This window comes from Empidonax traillii, unplaced genomic scaffold (assembly GCF_003031625.1).
Source record: "Empidonax traillii isolate 1590-97213 ecotype Southwest subspecies unplaced genomic scaffold, ASM303162v1 scaffold1630:size80602, whole genome shotgun sequence".
In the NCBI taxonomy this organism is placed as follows: domain Eukaryota; kingdom Metazoa; phylum Chordata; class Aves; order Passeriformes; family Tyrannidae; genus Empidonax; species Empidonax traillii.
Genome location: NW_020956823.1, coordinates 1 through 16782, shown reverse-complemented (window position 1 = coordinate 16782; position 16782 = coordinate 1). Strand labels below are relative to the sequence as shown.

The 16782-nt window shown below is 44.0% G+C and overlaps 1 long non-coding RNA gene across 1 annotated transcript in view; it reads right to left on the bottom strand.

Annotated features, from left to right (window-relative positions):
• The window catches only part of LOC114070624, a 75845-nt gene extending 62477 nt beyond the window's left edge, over positions 1 to 13368 (bottom strand). The window contains exon 1 of the long non-coding RNA XR_003573946.1: positions 13258 to 13368. This is a non-coding gene — a long non-coding RNA (uncharacterized LOC114070624). The remainder of the gene's footprint in view (positions 1 to 13257) is intronic.
• Positions 13369 to 16782: the final 3414 nt, after the last annotated feature.

Here is a 16782-nt window from a genome sequence, read left to right as displayed (position 1 = left end):
CCCCTGACCATCTGGGGTTTTTATTGCAAGAAAACAGCCAAGCCGTAAGAAGCAGCTAATACTGAGCCAGCAGCTGTGCACTGTCTCCAGGGAGAATTATGGGCCAGGCATGGGATGTGTGGCATTGCTGGGGAAGGGTTTGATTAGATACACTTTGGGAAGACACACAAAAAAAGGGTTATCCATCAAATAAACAGTCTGGCGTGGCAGAGGTTGCCCTGGATGGACAGCCCAACACGCTTGTTGAAAACACAGAGCTCGTGCCTAAAACTCCTCTGCTGGTTGTTACAGGGGTGATTAATTCTGGCTGCAGAACGGGGAGAGGAGCTCATTACAGACAAAAAGTATTATAAACCGAACCCAAAAGCACGAGAGAACATTACTGAAGGCAGCTGACCATTTATTTTTAATGCTTTTCGGAGCATCCACGCTCGAAATGAGGAGCGCAGCAAAAAACTTCTCTTTTGAAGAATATAATCTTTAAAAGTGAAGCACACAGTGTGACTGCATTTAAGATGTTATTTTACAAGTTCTCAAGCTACTCCTGCCACATATGGTACAAATTCTGTTGTCTTTGAAGTCATGAGCTGCCTGTAACAGTGGAAATATACTGAGGGTTTAGTTAAATTCGAGCTCTGCCTAAATAAAATACTAGAAAATACTGACTTTTGTTAATTATTTATATCCAGCTAAGGTGTCTGAGGAGGGAATAAATAAACTGTGTTGCTGGAATAAAATAAACCCCTACAAGTGCCACAGTTAACTGGTGCACTGCCACTGCAGCTGCAAATCAGGGGAAATGGTGTTACAGCTGAAAATTCAGCCCCACTTATTTAATGGCTGGGGCACAATCTACACATTCTGACTTCCCCTCCCTAAAAAAAAACCCTTTTTGATAAAATATATATTATATATATATATATATGAAATGATATTTTATACACCGGTAAAAGTTAAGGGATGAACCCAAAATGAAATGAGGTGGGTGTTTTCACGGCTCCCCTTGAGTTTTATCACCCTCATTTCCTTGCTCTTTAATAAAAGGGGGAAAAGATGATTCTTTTGGGGGGGCTGAGCCTGCAGGTTTTTTGGGAGCTGTTCAAGCAGACGGATCACAGCGTGTGGGAAATCAGGGATGCAGAGCTTTGTGTTGTGTTTAATCACAATGTAGAAGAGAAAAAAATAAGTGTAACTCTCATTTCCATACACAAACATCTTTTTTTGTTGGGTTTTTTTTTGCTGTGTGAGAATGCCTGGTGCTTGCAAAATATCTGGAACGGCAATTTTGGTTCACATGGCACTTCTCTAAACTTTGAGAACAAACAGAAGCGAGAAAACAACAAAACAAGCGGTTGTTCTTTTCTTACAAACATTTCATCTGCCAGTGGCTTGAAATAATGTGGATGCTATTTCCAGCCACTTAAAAATAACTCCCAGCGCAGGATTTTCTTGTTGCTATTGGGGGTGGGAGCAAGAATAGCTTTGCAAAGGGATATCTGGCATAGGAACAGTGTGATATATTATTTTTTCTTTCTTTCTTTCTTTTAAAGAGAAGATCTCATGACACACACAGGCATTTTTTTGCATCTCAAGGGCACGGGAATTCAGTGGCGAACACAGCAAAATGCACCTCACATGCCCCAAAATCCCTGATGGGCAGAGATGTAACACTTTATATCTTATCAGGGCATGGGATTAGGAATCTTCAGCGTGCAGGTTGATTTGTAACAGCAAATAAAAACATACTGTTGGGTTATGAGCACACTACTGAGCGTGGTGTTTACCACCATGAAGTGTAAATAAATCTCTTCCAGGAGGACTTGATTGGGACCTGCCAATCTGCTCCTCCTTGAGGCTCAACCTTTTGGGTCCTGAGCTGGTGCAAAATAAAAGAACTGGCCCCCAGGATCTCTGTATGGAACTAGAAGGGAAACAAAGTGTTCTGTGCCAAAGTCTTTGTGCCACTCGTCCCCAGGAATATGAGCAAACCCCTTTGGATCCCCCCCTAAAGCTCAGAGTGCTGTCTGGGGTTACCCCAGAGCCCCAGGAGCACAAACAGCCCGTCCTGGGCACACTCAGCACCAGGAGGGCACCAGTGAGGACAGCGGGGCTTAAAAAAAGAGCCCCCAAGAAATAGGCGACTGAACCAAACCCCAAAACGCTCCTATGAGCTCAGCACTCATTTTAAGAGCTACTGTAGTGGCAGTAAAGAGAATATTGGGGCTATTTTGGCTGCAGCTATGCAGGGGGGTGGCTCTGCTGTCTGCCAGCACTCAGGCAGGAGCCTCATTCCCCAGAGCTTTCCATGCCCACCTGCCCTGGGAATCACTGAGTGGAACCCCTGCAAGAGCGTAAAAACTGCAAAAAAAGCAGCTGTGTTCGTAGTTTCCCCCACACACACACGTGTGGCGCTTAAATGCCTCACCAGCCCCAGTTTTTCACCCCAGTGGTGCCTTCTCCAGCTGCGTTTTATGGCAAGAACTGGGAAGTCTTTAATTGGCACCTCTGCTGGGAGTGTGTTTGAGCTGGATTGGGGCCAGGGAAGGGAACTCACACCTTCATCATCGCTCTGGGCTGGTGAATCCCGCCCTGACACCCGCTCAGGTGGGCTCTGATGCAGAGACAAGGTTGGAAAAGACCTTTAGGATCATCAACCACCACCACGGTCACCGCAATCCACATCCAGGGGTGGTGACTCCACCCCTGCCCTGGGCAGCCCCTCCCAATGCTTTACAACCCTTTCCATGAAGAAATTATCCCTAATATCCGACCTAAACCTCCCCTGCCACAACCTGAGGCCGTTTCCTCCTATCCTGTCACTTGTTACCTTTGGAAAAAACCCTACTTTGAAAGAAATTGCCTCAGAAACACAAGAACGACGCTGTGGACATCAATTTTCTTACAAAGGAAATCTCGTGACTTCATTTTCTATTTTCAACCCTCATCCAGTAATTCGAAGTATTTCTATTATTAAATAATAGTTCATAATATGCTCACTCTCAACGATCCAAAGACGTTTGCTTATTTAACCATTTGCAGCCTGTATCTCGTAATTTTTGATTTCAGGGATCGATTTTAAATTCCTCATTTAAAAAAAAAAAAAAAGAAAGCTAAAAGGACAGAATTTGCCTGTCCACATCAAAAACTCAGCCCAAAAGTGGAATTTTCAACCTGATTTATAGGATTGCTCGAGGCACAAGGCCTCGATCATTTTCAAACATCACAAAAAGCTGAGAAGCCTCACCAGGAGACAAAGGATGGCTGTGGAGCCCTGGGCTTCGCCCCCCAGCTCCACTCCCACCTGTTCCCTCTGTTATTTTTGGCAGCACTGGTGGGGCAGTCCCCTGGAAGTGTGGATTTCACTGCCCCAACCTGCTGGCGAATTCCATCAAGGGGGTTTTCTCCAGGCTTGGAAGTGAAATAGGAGAGGAAACAGGAAAAAATCAGAGGTGTGAGCACCTGGCACGACATTCCCCATCCCAGGGTGAGGTGGGACTGCGAAGGAAGGGAGCAGTGGGATGAATTCCGCAGTGCACCCACGATATTTGTGCTCTGTTCGCTGCTCTGGAGTCATTTTCCTTGGCAAAGAACAGCTTAAAATCAGGATAAAAACCCACCCCGAGCTGAAGAGCAGGGTGGATTTTTTTTCTTTGCAACATGGACCGATTCAATTTTTTTTTTTGTAATGGTTCTAGCGATGCCAGCAAAGAGAAGCCACGAAGGGAACGTGGCCCTGACAAAAAAAAATGCCTAATTGGGGGTGAATAATATTCACCAACACATTCTCCTGGCTCTGGATGCCACCGGGGCCTGTAACACCTCCACCTCCTGCAATCAGCCCTTCCCGAGCAGGAGTCTGTGCCCCGAGCGATGGCTTGGGGTGTGTGTGTGTGTTCGCAGGGTTTTTGTTTCACTTCAACAGCCACTGATGGCGATTTAAAAACCTGTTGATGCTCTCGGCCTCCTCTATCTCCCGCGGCATTCCAGCCTCTGGTTCCCCGAGGTTTAAGAACCTTTGGTGTTTGTGCCCTGCCCGCTCCTCGGGGACGAGGAAAGCACGAAAAACGACGCCCTGTGCACCTTTCCCACGCTACTCCTGAATTTACAGCCCCCTCCTCCACAAGTCTGCGCTGAGAGTTCTCGCCGCAGAGCGGAAAAATCCCGAAGAATCCGATCTCTCCTCACAGAGCAGTTGCTCCATCATTTTGGTCGCTGTAAGCGCTTCTCAAGTTACCCTCTAATCTTCGCAAGATCACGGCGCTGGTTTAAACAAGGCGTATTTTTTACCAGTCCCAGCTTAAGATCGTAGTTACAGCTCAAAAAGCAGGTCACGGTCGGGGTTAAAGGCGCGGTTAAAAGTTGCTTATTTAATAAACACGGGGGGGAAAAAAGGAGCGTCACGAGTGACTGTCGGCACTGCATCACCTGATGAGCGGGTCCAAAGGGAAAAGTCTAAAGGTGGCAAAAGGACTTTATGACATAAAAAGGTTATTAAAAGGTTCTGTCACACGGAGGGGGCGTGAGATGGTCTGTAAATTAGAGAAAGGCGGCAGCCAAAGACAGGTAAACTCTGGGAGGTGTGAGGTTGTCAAATTCCACAGGGAGCACGTGGGGCAGTAAATCACCCCCCGGGCCTAAGGAGATCTCAGATAGACAAAAAAAAAAAGCAGCGAGCTGGGACAGCTGTGCCCCAGGAAGCAGCAGAACGAATGGATTCATCAGCTCCCGGCTGCGGGGACAGCGATACCTCTGGAGGGACCAGCAGGCCAGGCAGGGAAACTGCAAACTGCATTAATTGAATTGATAACCAACGCTACAAACACCCAAAATTCTGTGTTTTGCTCCAAAACCGAGCAAATTAACTAATTTTTTTTCAATTAACTAATTTTTCAATTTGATAAATAACATTAACTAATGGTATCAGGCTGACTGTGACATGAGGCACTGAGAACCTGGGGGCTGTGTCTCACACGAGGTCTGAAAAGGCTTGAAAGGCTCCAAAAACCCCGAACAAACAGTTTGAATTCCTAAATTTTGAAAATTCACATAGGGATTTATTCCAGATTGGCACACATATTACAGGAAATTAGGATTTATTTATGATAATGAAACTGAGACAAGTGTTTATTGTGGAAAAATAAGCTAGAGGGGGGGAAAAAAAGAAAGAAAGAAAGAAAGAAAGAAAGAAAGAAAGAAGGAAGGAAATTAGTGCTAAGTTTGCTGACATTTGAGAGTTCCATGGCACATAAAAAGGAAATTGCATCTCCCATGCAATTTGTTCCCAGAATTGTTTATTAACAACAAACAGAGAGACTCGAGTTGGGGAGGAACGGCATCTTCTCCAACTCCATCTGCACTGGGAAACCTTCCACCAGAAATATTCCCCTGAAAAATATCTGTATCAGTCTCAGGAAAGCCCCAGCGCTGCTGGACAATCCACCAGCAAGTGGACTGGGATGTGATCAAGCCAGGTGAGTGTGTGGGACAGGAAAGAACAGGCACGCAGGGTGACACCGATGGCATCAACGAGAACAAAAGGGTTACTTTTCCCCTCAAAAGAATCAACTGCCACCTGTTTTGTTACCCCACACCTAGACAGGACACTCTGTCCCCTTGGTGAGCATTGTCCTGGTGTTTGTGGGGAGGAACAGCCTTTATTTCATGTATTTCACGTCTCCTCAGAGAGACCCTCGAGTTTCAATCAGCTGATCACACAAAAGGCGTTTGATGAATGTAACTGCAGTTAGACACAAAAATTAACCTCCATATTTCTGAGAACAGTAGCAAGGATTGAACAAGCCTCCCAGGTGGTGTGTGTTAAATATTAAATATTAAAAAACTGATCCTAAAATGTTTTTTAAAAGTTTCGTCGCTGGCAGTTACGATCCGACTCAAATGAACCAGCTTAAACCCATTTCAAAATCTTAAACCCATCAAACCCATTACAAATGTTTTGATGCCTCGAAAAGATTACAAGTATTAAGAAGTGGCCAAAAAAAAAATAAAAAAAGAAAAAGAAAGTCAAACTGTGTGTTTTCATACACCAGCAGTACCTGCTTTTTTTTTTTTTTTTTTCCCCATGTATATTTAATTTGGTCTGCAATGAGTGGGTTTTTCACTCTCTGGGTGACTCCTGTGATTTTTCTCTCTTCCATCAGGTGACAACTGTCAAACCTGGCTGAGAGGGAGGAGAGCTCAGCAGGTTCCTCCTCGCTGTGCCATTTGAATTCAGGTGAGGTGCAGTCCTCAAACCTTGTCAAAGCACTCCCAGTTTACTTTGAAATCCAAGCAACCTAAAAATAGGCTGCAAAATAGTTTCTGTGAGAGGAGAAGTGAGTAGTAAACTTGGTTCAAACCAGAATCTTCGCAGCAGAACAAATAATCTCCCGGGCACGGGAGATGATGGATGTGCAGAGGGATGATGTGCCACTAGGAAAGCTCTGCTTTGTCATAAACTGTGTGCCTTGTGAAAGTATCTTTTTCTCTCAGAGGAAAGAAACTGGGGTTAAAAATAACCAGCTCTGCCAGTGGTAACCTATTTTTAAACTGGATTCTATTTACCTGCCGTATATGCTTTGTTTACTCGATAAAGATACATAACAAAAAATCAGCGTTATAATATTAAATTAGTAATTGCCCAGCAGATGTGGGATTTTCTTTTCCTCAGCTTACCAAGTTGGCTTTGAGTTAGAACGGTTGCACTGCTGGATTTGTCACAGGAAGGACTGTGGGAAGTCTGGGGTCCCGAGAGCCTCGGACGGGAGAGGAGGAAAACACCGAGCTCGGTGTCACCACGTCCCAGAAACTGCTGGGTGGAGAAGAGGAAGCACTCTCTGTGTTCCTGAAGGATCCATCCTCCTCCACCACAGTCCAGGGGGAAATGGCCAGCACGGCTGAGGCACCATCCCATTGACTGCGCTCGCTCTGCCTCGTTTTTAGGGTGAGGATTATTGGCTGTGCTCGCCAGGCAGGGATAATTGTCCCCTCCTAAACCATCCCACGGAGAAGAGAAGCAGCATTAACGAGAGCGAGCTGAAACGAGGGGAATTAGCCCAAAATAGTCCAAAATGAGAAAAGCTCTAGACCACAAGATGAGACTTGTTTCATTAGCTATAAGTAGCACCATGTGTAGGAGCACATAAAGTGTGGCTACATTTCAAATATAAAAATATTACCATGAGGCTTCTCCCTCCCACTCTATTATACTCTCCAAGAGAAAAGAGAGTAGGTAGACAATGAAATTCTTAGTTCACTGCCAAGAATTCCAGTGCAAACAAATTATCAAGAGAATCAGGTAAGAATAATGATGTGATATTGATAGAGAAAGCAGAAGCTCCGTATAAATTAAAGTTTAAAATAAACTGGAGGAGTGACAGGAGGAAAAGGGATAAAGGCAGGCAGGGGAAAAGAGGTGTGTTTTGGTGGAGGAAAGGGTCTGGACACGCTGCCCACACAGCAGGAACACACACTCCAGGCTGGCTCCTCCTTGGGGAACGGGAGCATCACCAAGGCAGGACTCTGCTTAAGTGAAAAAAACGCAGGAATTTCAGCAGAAAACTGCCAAAATTAATCACTTGGAAAATAACCTGCACTAGGCTCTGCTGTTACCTTCACTAAACAGCGGAAAGCAAAGTGGTTCATTCCACTGTTTCAAAGCTCAGGATTTTGGGAGCTCAGTCTGTTCTCCTCAGCTCTTGGACCATTCCTGTTGTGTCCCCAAGCACAGCCCCACCATTCCAGGTATTTTTGCTCTCCGGGGTCACCCGGTGTGAAGTGACCAGGTGTGGAATCAGGCTCCTCCTCTCCCAGCCCCTCCCGAGCAGCCTCAGTGAGCATCTCAGCTGACCTAGTTTCCCTCCTTCCACACGCCTTCCCCCGATGGATTTGATCCAAATCCGCAGGGAATTCCCCGGGAGAGACACATCCCCACTCGGGGACAGGGGTTTGTTTGGTGGGATGGAAACCCCCCCCCCCCACCGGGAAATGTCGATTGTTCCAACGCAAAGAACCAGCAGGTGGAAACGGGCAAGATTAGAACGCAGAAGATGATCTGATTTGGTTTCAAGTCAAATTCCAGCAACTGTAACGAGCCACAGAATCTCAGCATTCAATTGGATATTTTGCCAGAAGATCCAAGGGAATCCCAGTGATTATTGGAAGGGGGAGTCATTATAAGAAAATGAAATAAAAAAATTAAGGAAGAAGATGTTTACCAACACATTGAACCCACTAAAAGATACCTCCAGGATGAAAAGTCAAGGGCTCGAATAACAAATCTCACCCAGACTCCTGAAGATACAAAATGAATTCATTCAAACATTTCATATTCTTTTTCCACCCAAAATTCTGCCTGTAGAAAGTTTGTGCTTTCCAGCTGGTTTCTCATCTGGAGCATTACTGAGAGTGGAACTGAAATGAAGCCATTGATGTCGATACTTTTGAAAGTTGTTTTCAAGCAAAAGTGGGAATTTTTTTTTTAGAATTATTGTTTTGTGCGTATTTCTATGGAATGGGTGGGTCTCTTTGTATGTAAAATGAATCACATGCGATCTAAAGGAGAAAAATACATTATAATACTGTAAAAAAGTATTTTAAAATGTTGACGGATCCACATTTTACAAACCTTAACACAGAATAAGAACATTAGGTAGAAACTGGCAGCTCACAAACCCAAAATTTCTGTTATTCAAAGACCTGAACTTGATCTCATAAAAGCCTTTGCTATAATTTCCTTCTCCCTTTTTTATTCTATAGATATTCTTTTATTGTATATCAAGGCAGCAGAACTTTATCAAAAAACAAAAAGAAAACCAAACAAAAAGGACTAAAATGTCTGAATTCCCTGTGCCACCAGTCAAACGTATCAATTAATTTTCACACAAATGTCTTAGAACTCATGGAAATTAATGTTATAAACAGTCTTGCTGTAGAGGGTGTGTAATATGAATGTTACATATATTAAAATGAAGTGATTCTTCAGCACTGTTACACTTTTAAAAATAAAAATGCAACACATTATTAAGGGTTTACACGTTATGCAGAGACTGGATAACTCACAAGACCCAAATTCCTGCTAATCAAAGAAGTCCTGGACTAGATTTCATAAAGGCCTTGGCTAACTTTTCTTTCCCTCTGTTTTATTTTATAGAAATTATTTTATTCCACATCAGGGGCAGCAGAATTTTGTCAAAGAAACAAAACAAGCAACCGAAGAAAAGACTGAAATACCTGAATTCCCTGTGCCATCAGTCAACCAAAATCAAAGCTTGACACGAATCCCGTAGAACTGCTGGAAATTAACGCTCTAAAAATCTACCTGAAAGAGCTGTAGGGACTGAATAATATTATGTTCCATATATTCACCAGAATTAAGTGATTTTTTTTTTTTAGCATTTCAAGTCTAAAAGCATTTTAAAAAATAAAAATGTAGCACGTTATTAATGGTTTACACCTATATATTAGTGTAGCAGTAGATGTAGTAACACAAACCCTCCAGGACTTGGACTCACTCTCTCTGACACCCCCCAAAAACTGGAATTGTTTTTCAGGAGAGCCCAGTTTCGCAGCGTCCAAACAAGCCCGAGAAAGGCTTTTATCACCTGGTTCGCTCGGGAGGAGTTGTTACACTTTTGTGATTCTTTAAGCTCTTTAGAACTCCCTCTCATCCCATTTGCTCCGCTGGAGATCTTTAAACCCACTCTCCTCACAGTCCAAAACAACGTAACGAGATTAGGCCTCGAGCCAAGGAAATCAACCCCCCTCCCCGCGCCAATTCCAGGCCTTGGAATTCTAATTAGAGCACCCTTTAGTGTTAACCTCCATTTCCACCATCAGGGCAATATTCTCGCTCCTGAGATTCTATCACTGCAGTAATTATCTGTCCCAGGAAGGTGTTGCAGCGCAGGGTAATCCTAACAGGTTATTAATAGGTAATCATTCCAGAAAAAGATGTATTAACCTGAAGATGTTTAATGGGAGGGTGATAAAGGAGATAGTGACTCATTAGCAAGAAGATTTTGATAAACAAGGGGATGTACAAGGTGTCCTAATCTAGTGGTAAGTCTCTCAGTGGGCTAAAATTATCAAATTTGAGGGTATTTCATGTTACTGTGAGACCCAGAATGGTGAGATGGGAAGCAAAACATTGTCAGTAAAAGGTCAGTTTTGTAGAAGGGTGTTTTTTGGTGAGTGATCTCTCCAAAGTCCCACACAACACCAGCCAGAACACTTCTTCATACAAAGGAATAAATTCTAAAACCAAAGCATGTATTTTAAGGCACAAAATGCAACACCTTAATGAACTCATAAGAAGATCCCGTGGCTTAAAATCGCAGATTATTTCCCTCTTGTACTGAAGGGAGCTTGGGAAGCATGCACAGAAATAAATATTAAAAAAATACAGCAGTAATTCACCGATCTACCACCACTGAAATTAAAGATTTTGAATCGTGCCTCCTCAGGTGATGGGTGGACAGCTCAGACTGTATTTCCACATGGCAGTGGTCAATACTGCCTGAAAAAAAAAAATAATTCAGGGGATCACAGGACATCTTGAGCTGAGCACCACAATTATTTCTCCCCTCTGAGAATTTAACTGGCGACTGCAGATGGGAACTTGTTGCTCGGGGCTTAATCAAGCTCAGCTGCAGCAAAACCTCTGTCCAATATTCCGAAAGCCTTTCGGAATTTACAACGCTCCGGTCGGTGTTTTACAAGCCACTGGGCCCCATTTCACTGCAGAAGTTTGGGTTGGAACAGTCTGAGAGAGGACCATCTGAGCAGAAGTTGCAGTTGATTCTCCCCCCAGGAGTTGGTTGCCTGTGCAGCTCCTCTGAGCACAGAGCAGAGAAATCTCACATTTTAATGCACTCAAAACTAGGCAGAGTTTCCTTCCACCAGAAAATGTGATTGATTGTTCCAATGACAGTAATTGCATTTTAGTAAAAGTAACCATTATGGTAATTTTTTTTTTTCCCTCCAGAAAGAGACATTTAACTAACTTAAGTAACTTGTTACTTTTCAACACATTAACTTGGGCGAATTTCACATTACAAACGTGCAGAGTTCACAGCCACAACAACGTGCAGCACTCAGGGAGAGTGTGCACACTTCTTTCATTCCATATATCAGGCAGTGTTTCCAAATAGGATCTGCTAAAAAAAAAAAAAAAAAAAAAAAAAAGAAACCCACCCCCCCAAAAAAAAAAAACCTGTGCATACACAACCCAGCATTAATTAAAGTGTTAAGAGCAGCTCCAGCACCTCCCCTGCCAAGGCTCCCGTGGAAAAACTCTGCCTTCCCGAGCAGCAGGGTTGGTATCGTCGGGAGATATTAATTCCAGGGATAAAACGCCGGCTCTGGGAACGCCACCACAAGAAAGGATCCTTGGGGGAAGCAAAGCAGATCAACAGCCAGAGCGGTGGGTGGTGACTGGCAGACACAGAAAAGCTCAGGGTGCAAAAAAAAAAAGAAAAAAAAAAAGGGTGTGGAACTCTGGAGCTCCAAATCCCAACACATCAGAGAGCAATCCCTGTGACAGACCACCTGTTACATCACTGGGACATCTCGAATTTTCTAAAAAAAACCCACACCAGTATTGGCATTTAATTTCATGTGTGGCTTCCAAGCAGCACTTGAATCCCAGCCTGACCCCCGCCCTGTGAAAGAGGTGCTTGGTTTTTAGCACCCTGCTATTTTGTAAGCATTCTGTGCCTCTCAGGTTGCAGGAACTTCTCATTAGAAGTGTAATTTCTGATAATTAAGAGCTACGGCACGAAATAGTTTAAGCAGCCAGGGTTTGTTTCACACAACTCCACAAAACAAAATAAAAACACTCTGCCTTTACTTTAAAGATAAGAATCCCTCCTTGTGCTTTAAAGGGATTCTAAACTGCAGCTCCTTGAATTTTCCATCCTACTGAGCATTTCTACACCGGAAAAGAACTGAAATTAACCCGGATTTAAATTTGGGGTTTTAAGACATCTCCTTTAAATGGAAATACCAAAAAAAACCACCACCCAAAAATCTGAATTTCAATCCAGATCTCAAGTTTTCCCTTCAGTTTTGCTGCTGGTCAAAGGAGCACCCCTGTGGAGGAGGTTGTGCTTCCACACTCCAGATCTGGGCTGGCAGGTCCAGACTAACAGGTTCTGTCCCATCTCACTCCTCCCTTCAGAGAATCAGGGACCCTTCAGCCCTGTGCACTCAGCTATTTCAGTGGGAAATACTCTCTTCTGGAATTTAAGGGGATTTTTTTGAATGGATTCAGATTAGGGAGCTTCAGTGTAAATGGTGATTTAAGTATTTAGCTGGGACAGTCAGTGGTTTTACTCTTCTCTTATTTAAAGATCCCACTTTTAAGGACAATAATAAATGCTATGAAGGTGGAGGAGAGTCCAGACAAAGATCCAAAGTGCTAAGAAATAAGAAGTTGAAATAATAATCTGTATCATCTCAAAGTCTGCTGAACTGCTTTTTCAGCAGCAGCCTTCCAGATCATTTTAGATAAACCCTTCATTTTTCTTTTCCTATTTGGTTTCTGGGTGGTTTTTTTGTTGGATTTTTTTTTTTGGTGGTTTTTTTTGTTGTTGTTGGTGGTGGTGGTTTAGTTTGGTTGTTTTTTTGTTTAATTTTAAAAACTTGCACCTGAAAATGCCTCTATGCCTTGTTTGACTTTTATAACCAAAAAGCAACTTTGCAAACAAAGCAAAGCCAGAACTCTTGAAGAGCCAGAATTGACTGGAAAGCCAAACAGCCCAAGAAAACTTTCTTTCCAGTATTTTCAGGGCAGCGGTGGATCCCCAGCCCTGGAGGGATTTCAAAGCCCTGTGGATGTGGCACTTGGGGACAGGGGCCAGTGGTGGCCTGGGCAGTGCTGGGGGATGGTTGGACCTGATGATTTCAAGAACTTTCCCAACCTAAATGATCCTGAGGTTCTCTAAGACCAAAACCTTTCCACTGCTGCTGATCTTCCACACAGAACATTCAAGAAAACCTCAGAATGAGTTTGGCTCCTCAAAGCTGGAGTGAAATTAGAAATAAACCAGTGACTGACACACAAACAGCAATAACCTGGGGCACACCTTAAGAGCTTCCTAACATTCCACCACGGAATTTTGGGAGATTATATTTATAACACAGTGTCCTAGTTACTGTCGAGGAGAAAACTCACAGTTTAAACAGAACTGGCAGCCAACCTCTTTAATTAGTCCTTGATCTTTTCCACGTCTCCTAAATGACACAAGGCAAACCACATACCTGAATTTGGCTGTGCAGGGTGCAGGAGTTAATTCCTCAATTAATTCCTCAATTAATTCCTCAATTAATTCCTCAATTCTTCAGTATCAGCTGAAGGAACCGGTGGTTTGGCAGAGGCTCTGCAGGCACTGGGAGCAACTCGGAGTAAGGTGTCCAGCTCTGAGCAGGTGGGAGCTGTTAGGAAATCACACAAAGCCCCCAGTCAGGAGGGTGAGGCACCTGCTCCTGCCCACACCCACAAACTGCCAATTCCCTGGACAAAAAACCGGTTCATTCTGGTCACCTGGCAGGACCCTCGAAGAGAGGGCACAGCTGGAAGTGACTGGGACTGAAATCAAGAACTCCTGTGCATGATGCATTAAATTTGGCAGGAAAGATGGGGGGGGGGGGGGGGGAACCCACCATAAGTAGTGTTTGCATTGTCCTACAAGATTACTTAAATTAAGGGGAATTTGTCTCAAAAAAGGGGTTTAGTTTTACAGAAGTAGCTGAAATTGTTTCCAAAATTCCAAGCCACACAGTACCGTGTAAGGGCTGTAAATCTAACAAAAGGAGTTGATGCAACTAACCACGATCCATAACTTTATTCTGATGCCCAACGACACAATAAATGTAATTTGGGAGGAGTGAAGCTCTGCAGTTCCCTGTAATCCAAAGATAAACCACTAATGAAACTCATAGATTATTATAGAAAAGCTTTGGAGGAAAGGAACGAGCAACTCAAGAGTGTCAGATTGTGACACTGCCCAGCACAATTCACCCAGGTCCTGTATTTTCCTCCCGCTGCTTTGTTGCCCAAATACTGAGTGGAACCACCTAATACAGCAAATATCTGCTGGGAGAGGAGAGAGAAATATTTCAGTGGGTGTGGAAACGTGTTGTGCTTGGTTTGGGTCACAGAAGATACAACCTGAGGTTATTCAGAGCAAAATGGTTGAAGGCAGGCAGGTGAGAGAGACAAAATTAGCCCAAGCCCACACCCTGGGCCCTATCCAAGGTGTGCCTTGGGAGTCAGGGCTTCAAATTATGATCATTAATCCTCTTTTAGAATATCTGGCTGCTCAGCAAGGAGCCACAGTTTAAAGTGCAGTTCCACAAGCCCTTTAAACCAGCCCCTGAACACCCAAAAAGCGGCTCCTGGTTTCCTTCACGCACTTGTTGTGGTCTTAACCCCCCCAGAAAGGTGCTGAGCTCGGAGCCAGCATAAATACTGGTGAGGCTGGGAAGGAGGAGAGCTCGTGTTTTGGTTTGGGTTAGTTTGAACCCCAAATCAGTTCCCCCAAGCAGCTAAATGTGCAGCTGCAGGACCATTTGTGCAGGGCAGGGCAGCATCTCTGGCTTATGCTGGATTAAAGTGTTTGTGGAAGTGCAGCAGGACTGTAACCAAAGATCTGCTGCAGCCCAGCACTGCCAATAATCCACACATGCCATTCCTGAGCACAGGAATAGTTGGAGCACACGAATGGCCCCGGCCATGTGCTCTGCAGAGGGGCCTGGCAGAGGAGAGCTGAGGAACTGCAGCAGCAGCTCCTAAAACATGGGAGCTGGGAGGTAAACGTGTGTTCCAGCAGCAAGGGCAAAAATGGGATTCCCCAGCCACTTGGGGCACGGTGGGGGGGGAGGATTGATGAGGACGTGAGAGATGTGCTTAAAGGACCTTCAGGGTGCAGGGGCTGATGGCACACCCAGGGCACTGCCCCCACCTCCCCAGCCACCCCCTGACCCCCCTCCAGGCCCTGCAGCTTTCCTGCTCTTCACAAAGCCGCTTCTAAACCTTTCAGTCTCTCGACCCACTAAGTTTTTCTCGGGTGGGAGCCAGCTGAGAGGTTTCAAAGGTAACGGATGCTATGATTTTAAAATAATAAATAGGTTGGAAAATAGTTTTTAAAAATGTTTCTTTCCAGATCTTGAAACTAAGTATTTGACAGTGAATCTTCAGGACTCTTCCTCGCTGGTTAATGTGGATGAAACATCCAGCCCCTCGATGTCCTTCCCTCCTGTGGCACAAAGAACACACGACTCAGGGAATTCCTGATATTTTAATGACAATAAAACCTGGAAACCGAGCTAGATTGGGACTATTAGTTGAATCAAACCGGAAAAACCCTGCCCTTTTTCCCTTTTTCCCTGGCCTTAGAACTTCCACGGCAATGCCCATTGAACCTGGCCAGGGGTGCGGGCTGAGCTTTCCCAAACCTGAACCCCTCAGCACGTCCCGAGCATTCAAACTTGGAGCTTTTAACAACAACAACAACAAAAAGGTAAAACACGGAGAAAAAAACCCCTGATCTTTCAACCCAAATCGCAGCCAAGCAACTGCTGCAGTGGGTTAAGCCTTGAAACCCATGGGAATCTCCCTCCTGGGAGCTGGTTAAGCTTCCTTAATGCTCTTAATCCACCTTGATATGGAAGTGCCAGACACGCTGGCACCCACCTTCCCCTTCCAGGGGCTGCCCAGGGGGCTGAGAGTTTCTTTTCCTTCCCTGTGGATCCTGCCGGGCTCTGGGACACGGGATCAATGAGTTTTCCATAGTTTTTTCTCATGTCCTTCAAGAAGCACCTCAGTGGAAGTGAAAAACTGTCATGGGCTTTGAGGAAAAATAAAAGGGATAATGGCAAAATAAAGAATATGTTTCTCTGGGGAAAAAAAAAAAATTTCGAGGTAAAAAAAAAAAAATCTAGGAAGTTTGATGCTATGTGGAAAATTTTCTGGTTAAATGGAAAAATAAAAATTAAAAAAAAAATTAATTCTATCCATTTTAAAACAGCCTGAACTGAAAAAAAAACCCCACTTCTCATTATAGGGAGTAAAAGGAATTTTGCCATCTCAGATGTTAAGCTGTTGTCTGTTCCATGTCTGCATTGTAATTATTCTAAATTATTAATTTGTAGGTGATCTACCCCAAAATGGTGGAAGCTGAAGAGGGATTTGGCTACTCAGTGACCTGGAACTCATAGTATTCCAAGAGAATTTTAATACAAATTACCAGTTTTAGTAGATAGATAGTAAAATCCCTACAAATTACCCATTATTTTGCACTTTTTTACTCTGTGAGAGCAGGAGCCCGAGAGGTTCTGCTCCCTCTAGAAGCAGGAGGATTTCTCCCTTCCCATAAAGATTTGTAAGGGTTAATTCTACATTCCCCAGTCGCAATAAACTCTTAAATTATCAGCAGCTTGTTCACTGCCGTGGATCTGCACACTTTCCTTCCGCAATTCCAAATGGCCAACTTTCAGATGTGGGGTTATTTGGGATCATTTGATACATTATTTGGGATTATTTGATAAATCCTTGACTCCCAGTTGCCATGAAACCAGTTGTTTGCATTTCAGAGCCTCAATTTCTTGATATTCCAGCACAACCCAGCAACTGGAGGCCCAGTGTCCTCCAATCCACCTGAGCCTTCCAGTTTTCCTCTATTTCCTGAAAAAACTGGCCTGTGGCAATTCAAAACTTGCAACCTGGCTGAAAATAATATATATAAATAACATAGTAATAAATATAATAAACAAGCACAATCTGGG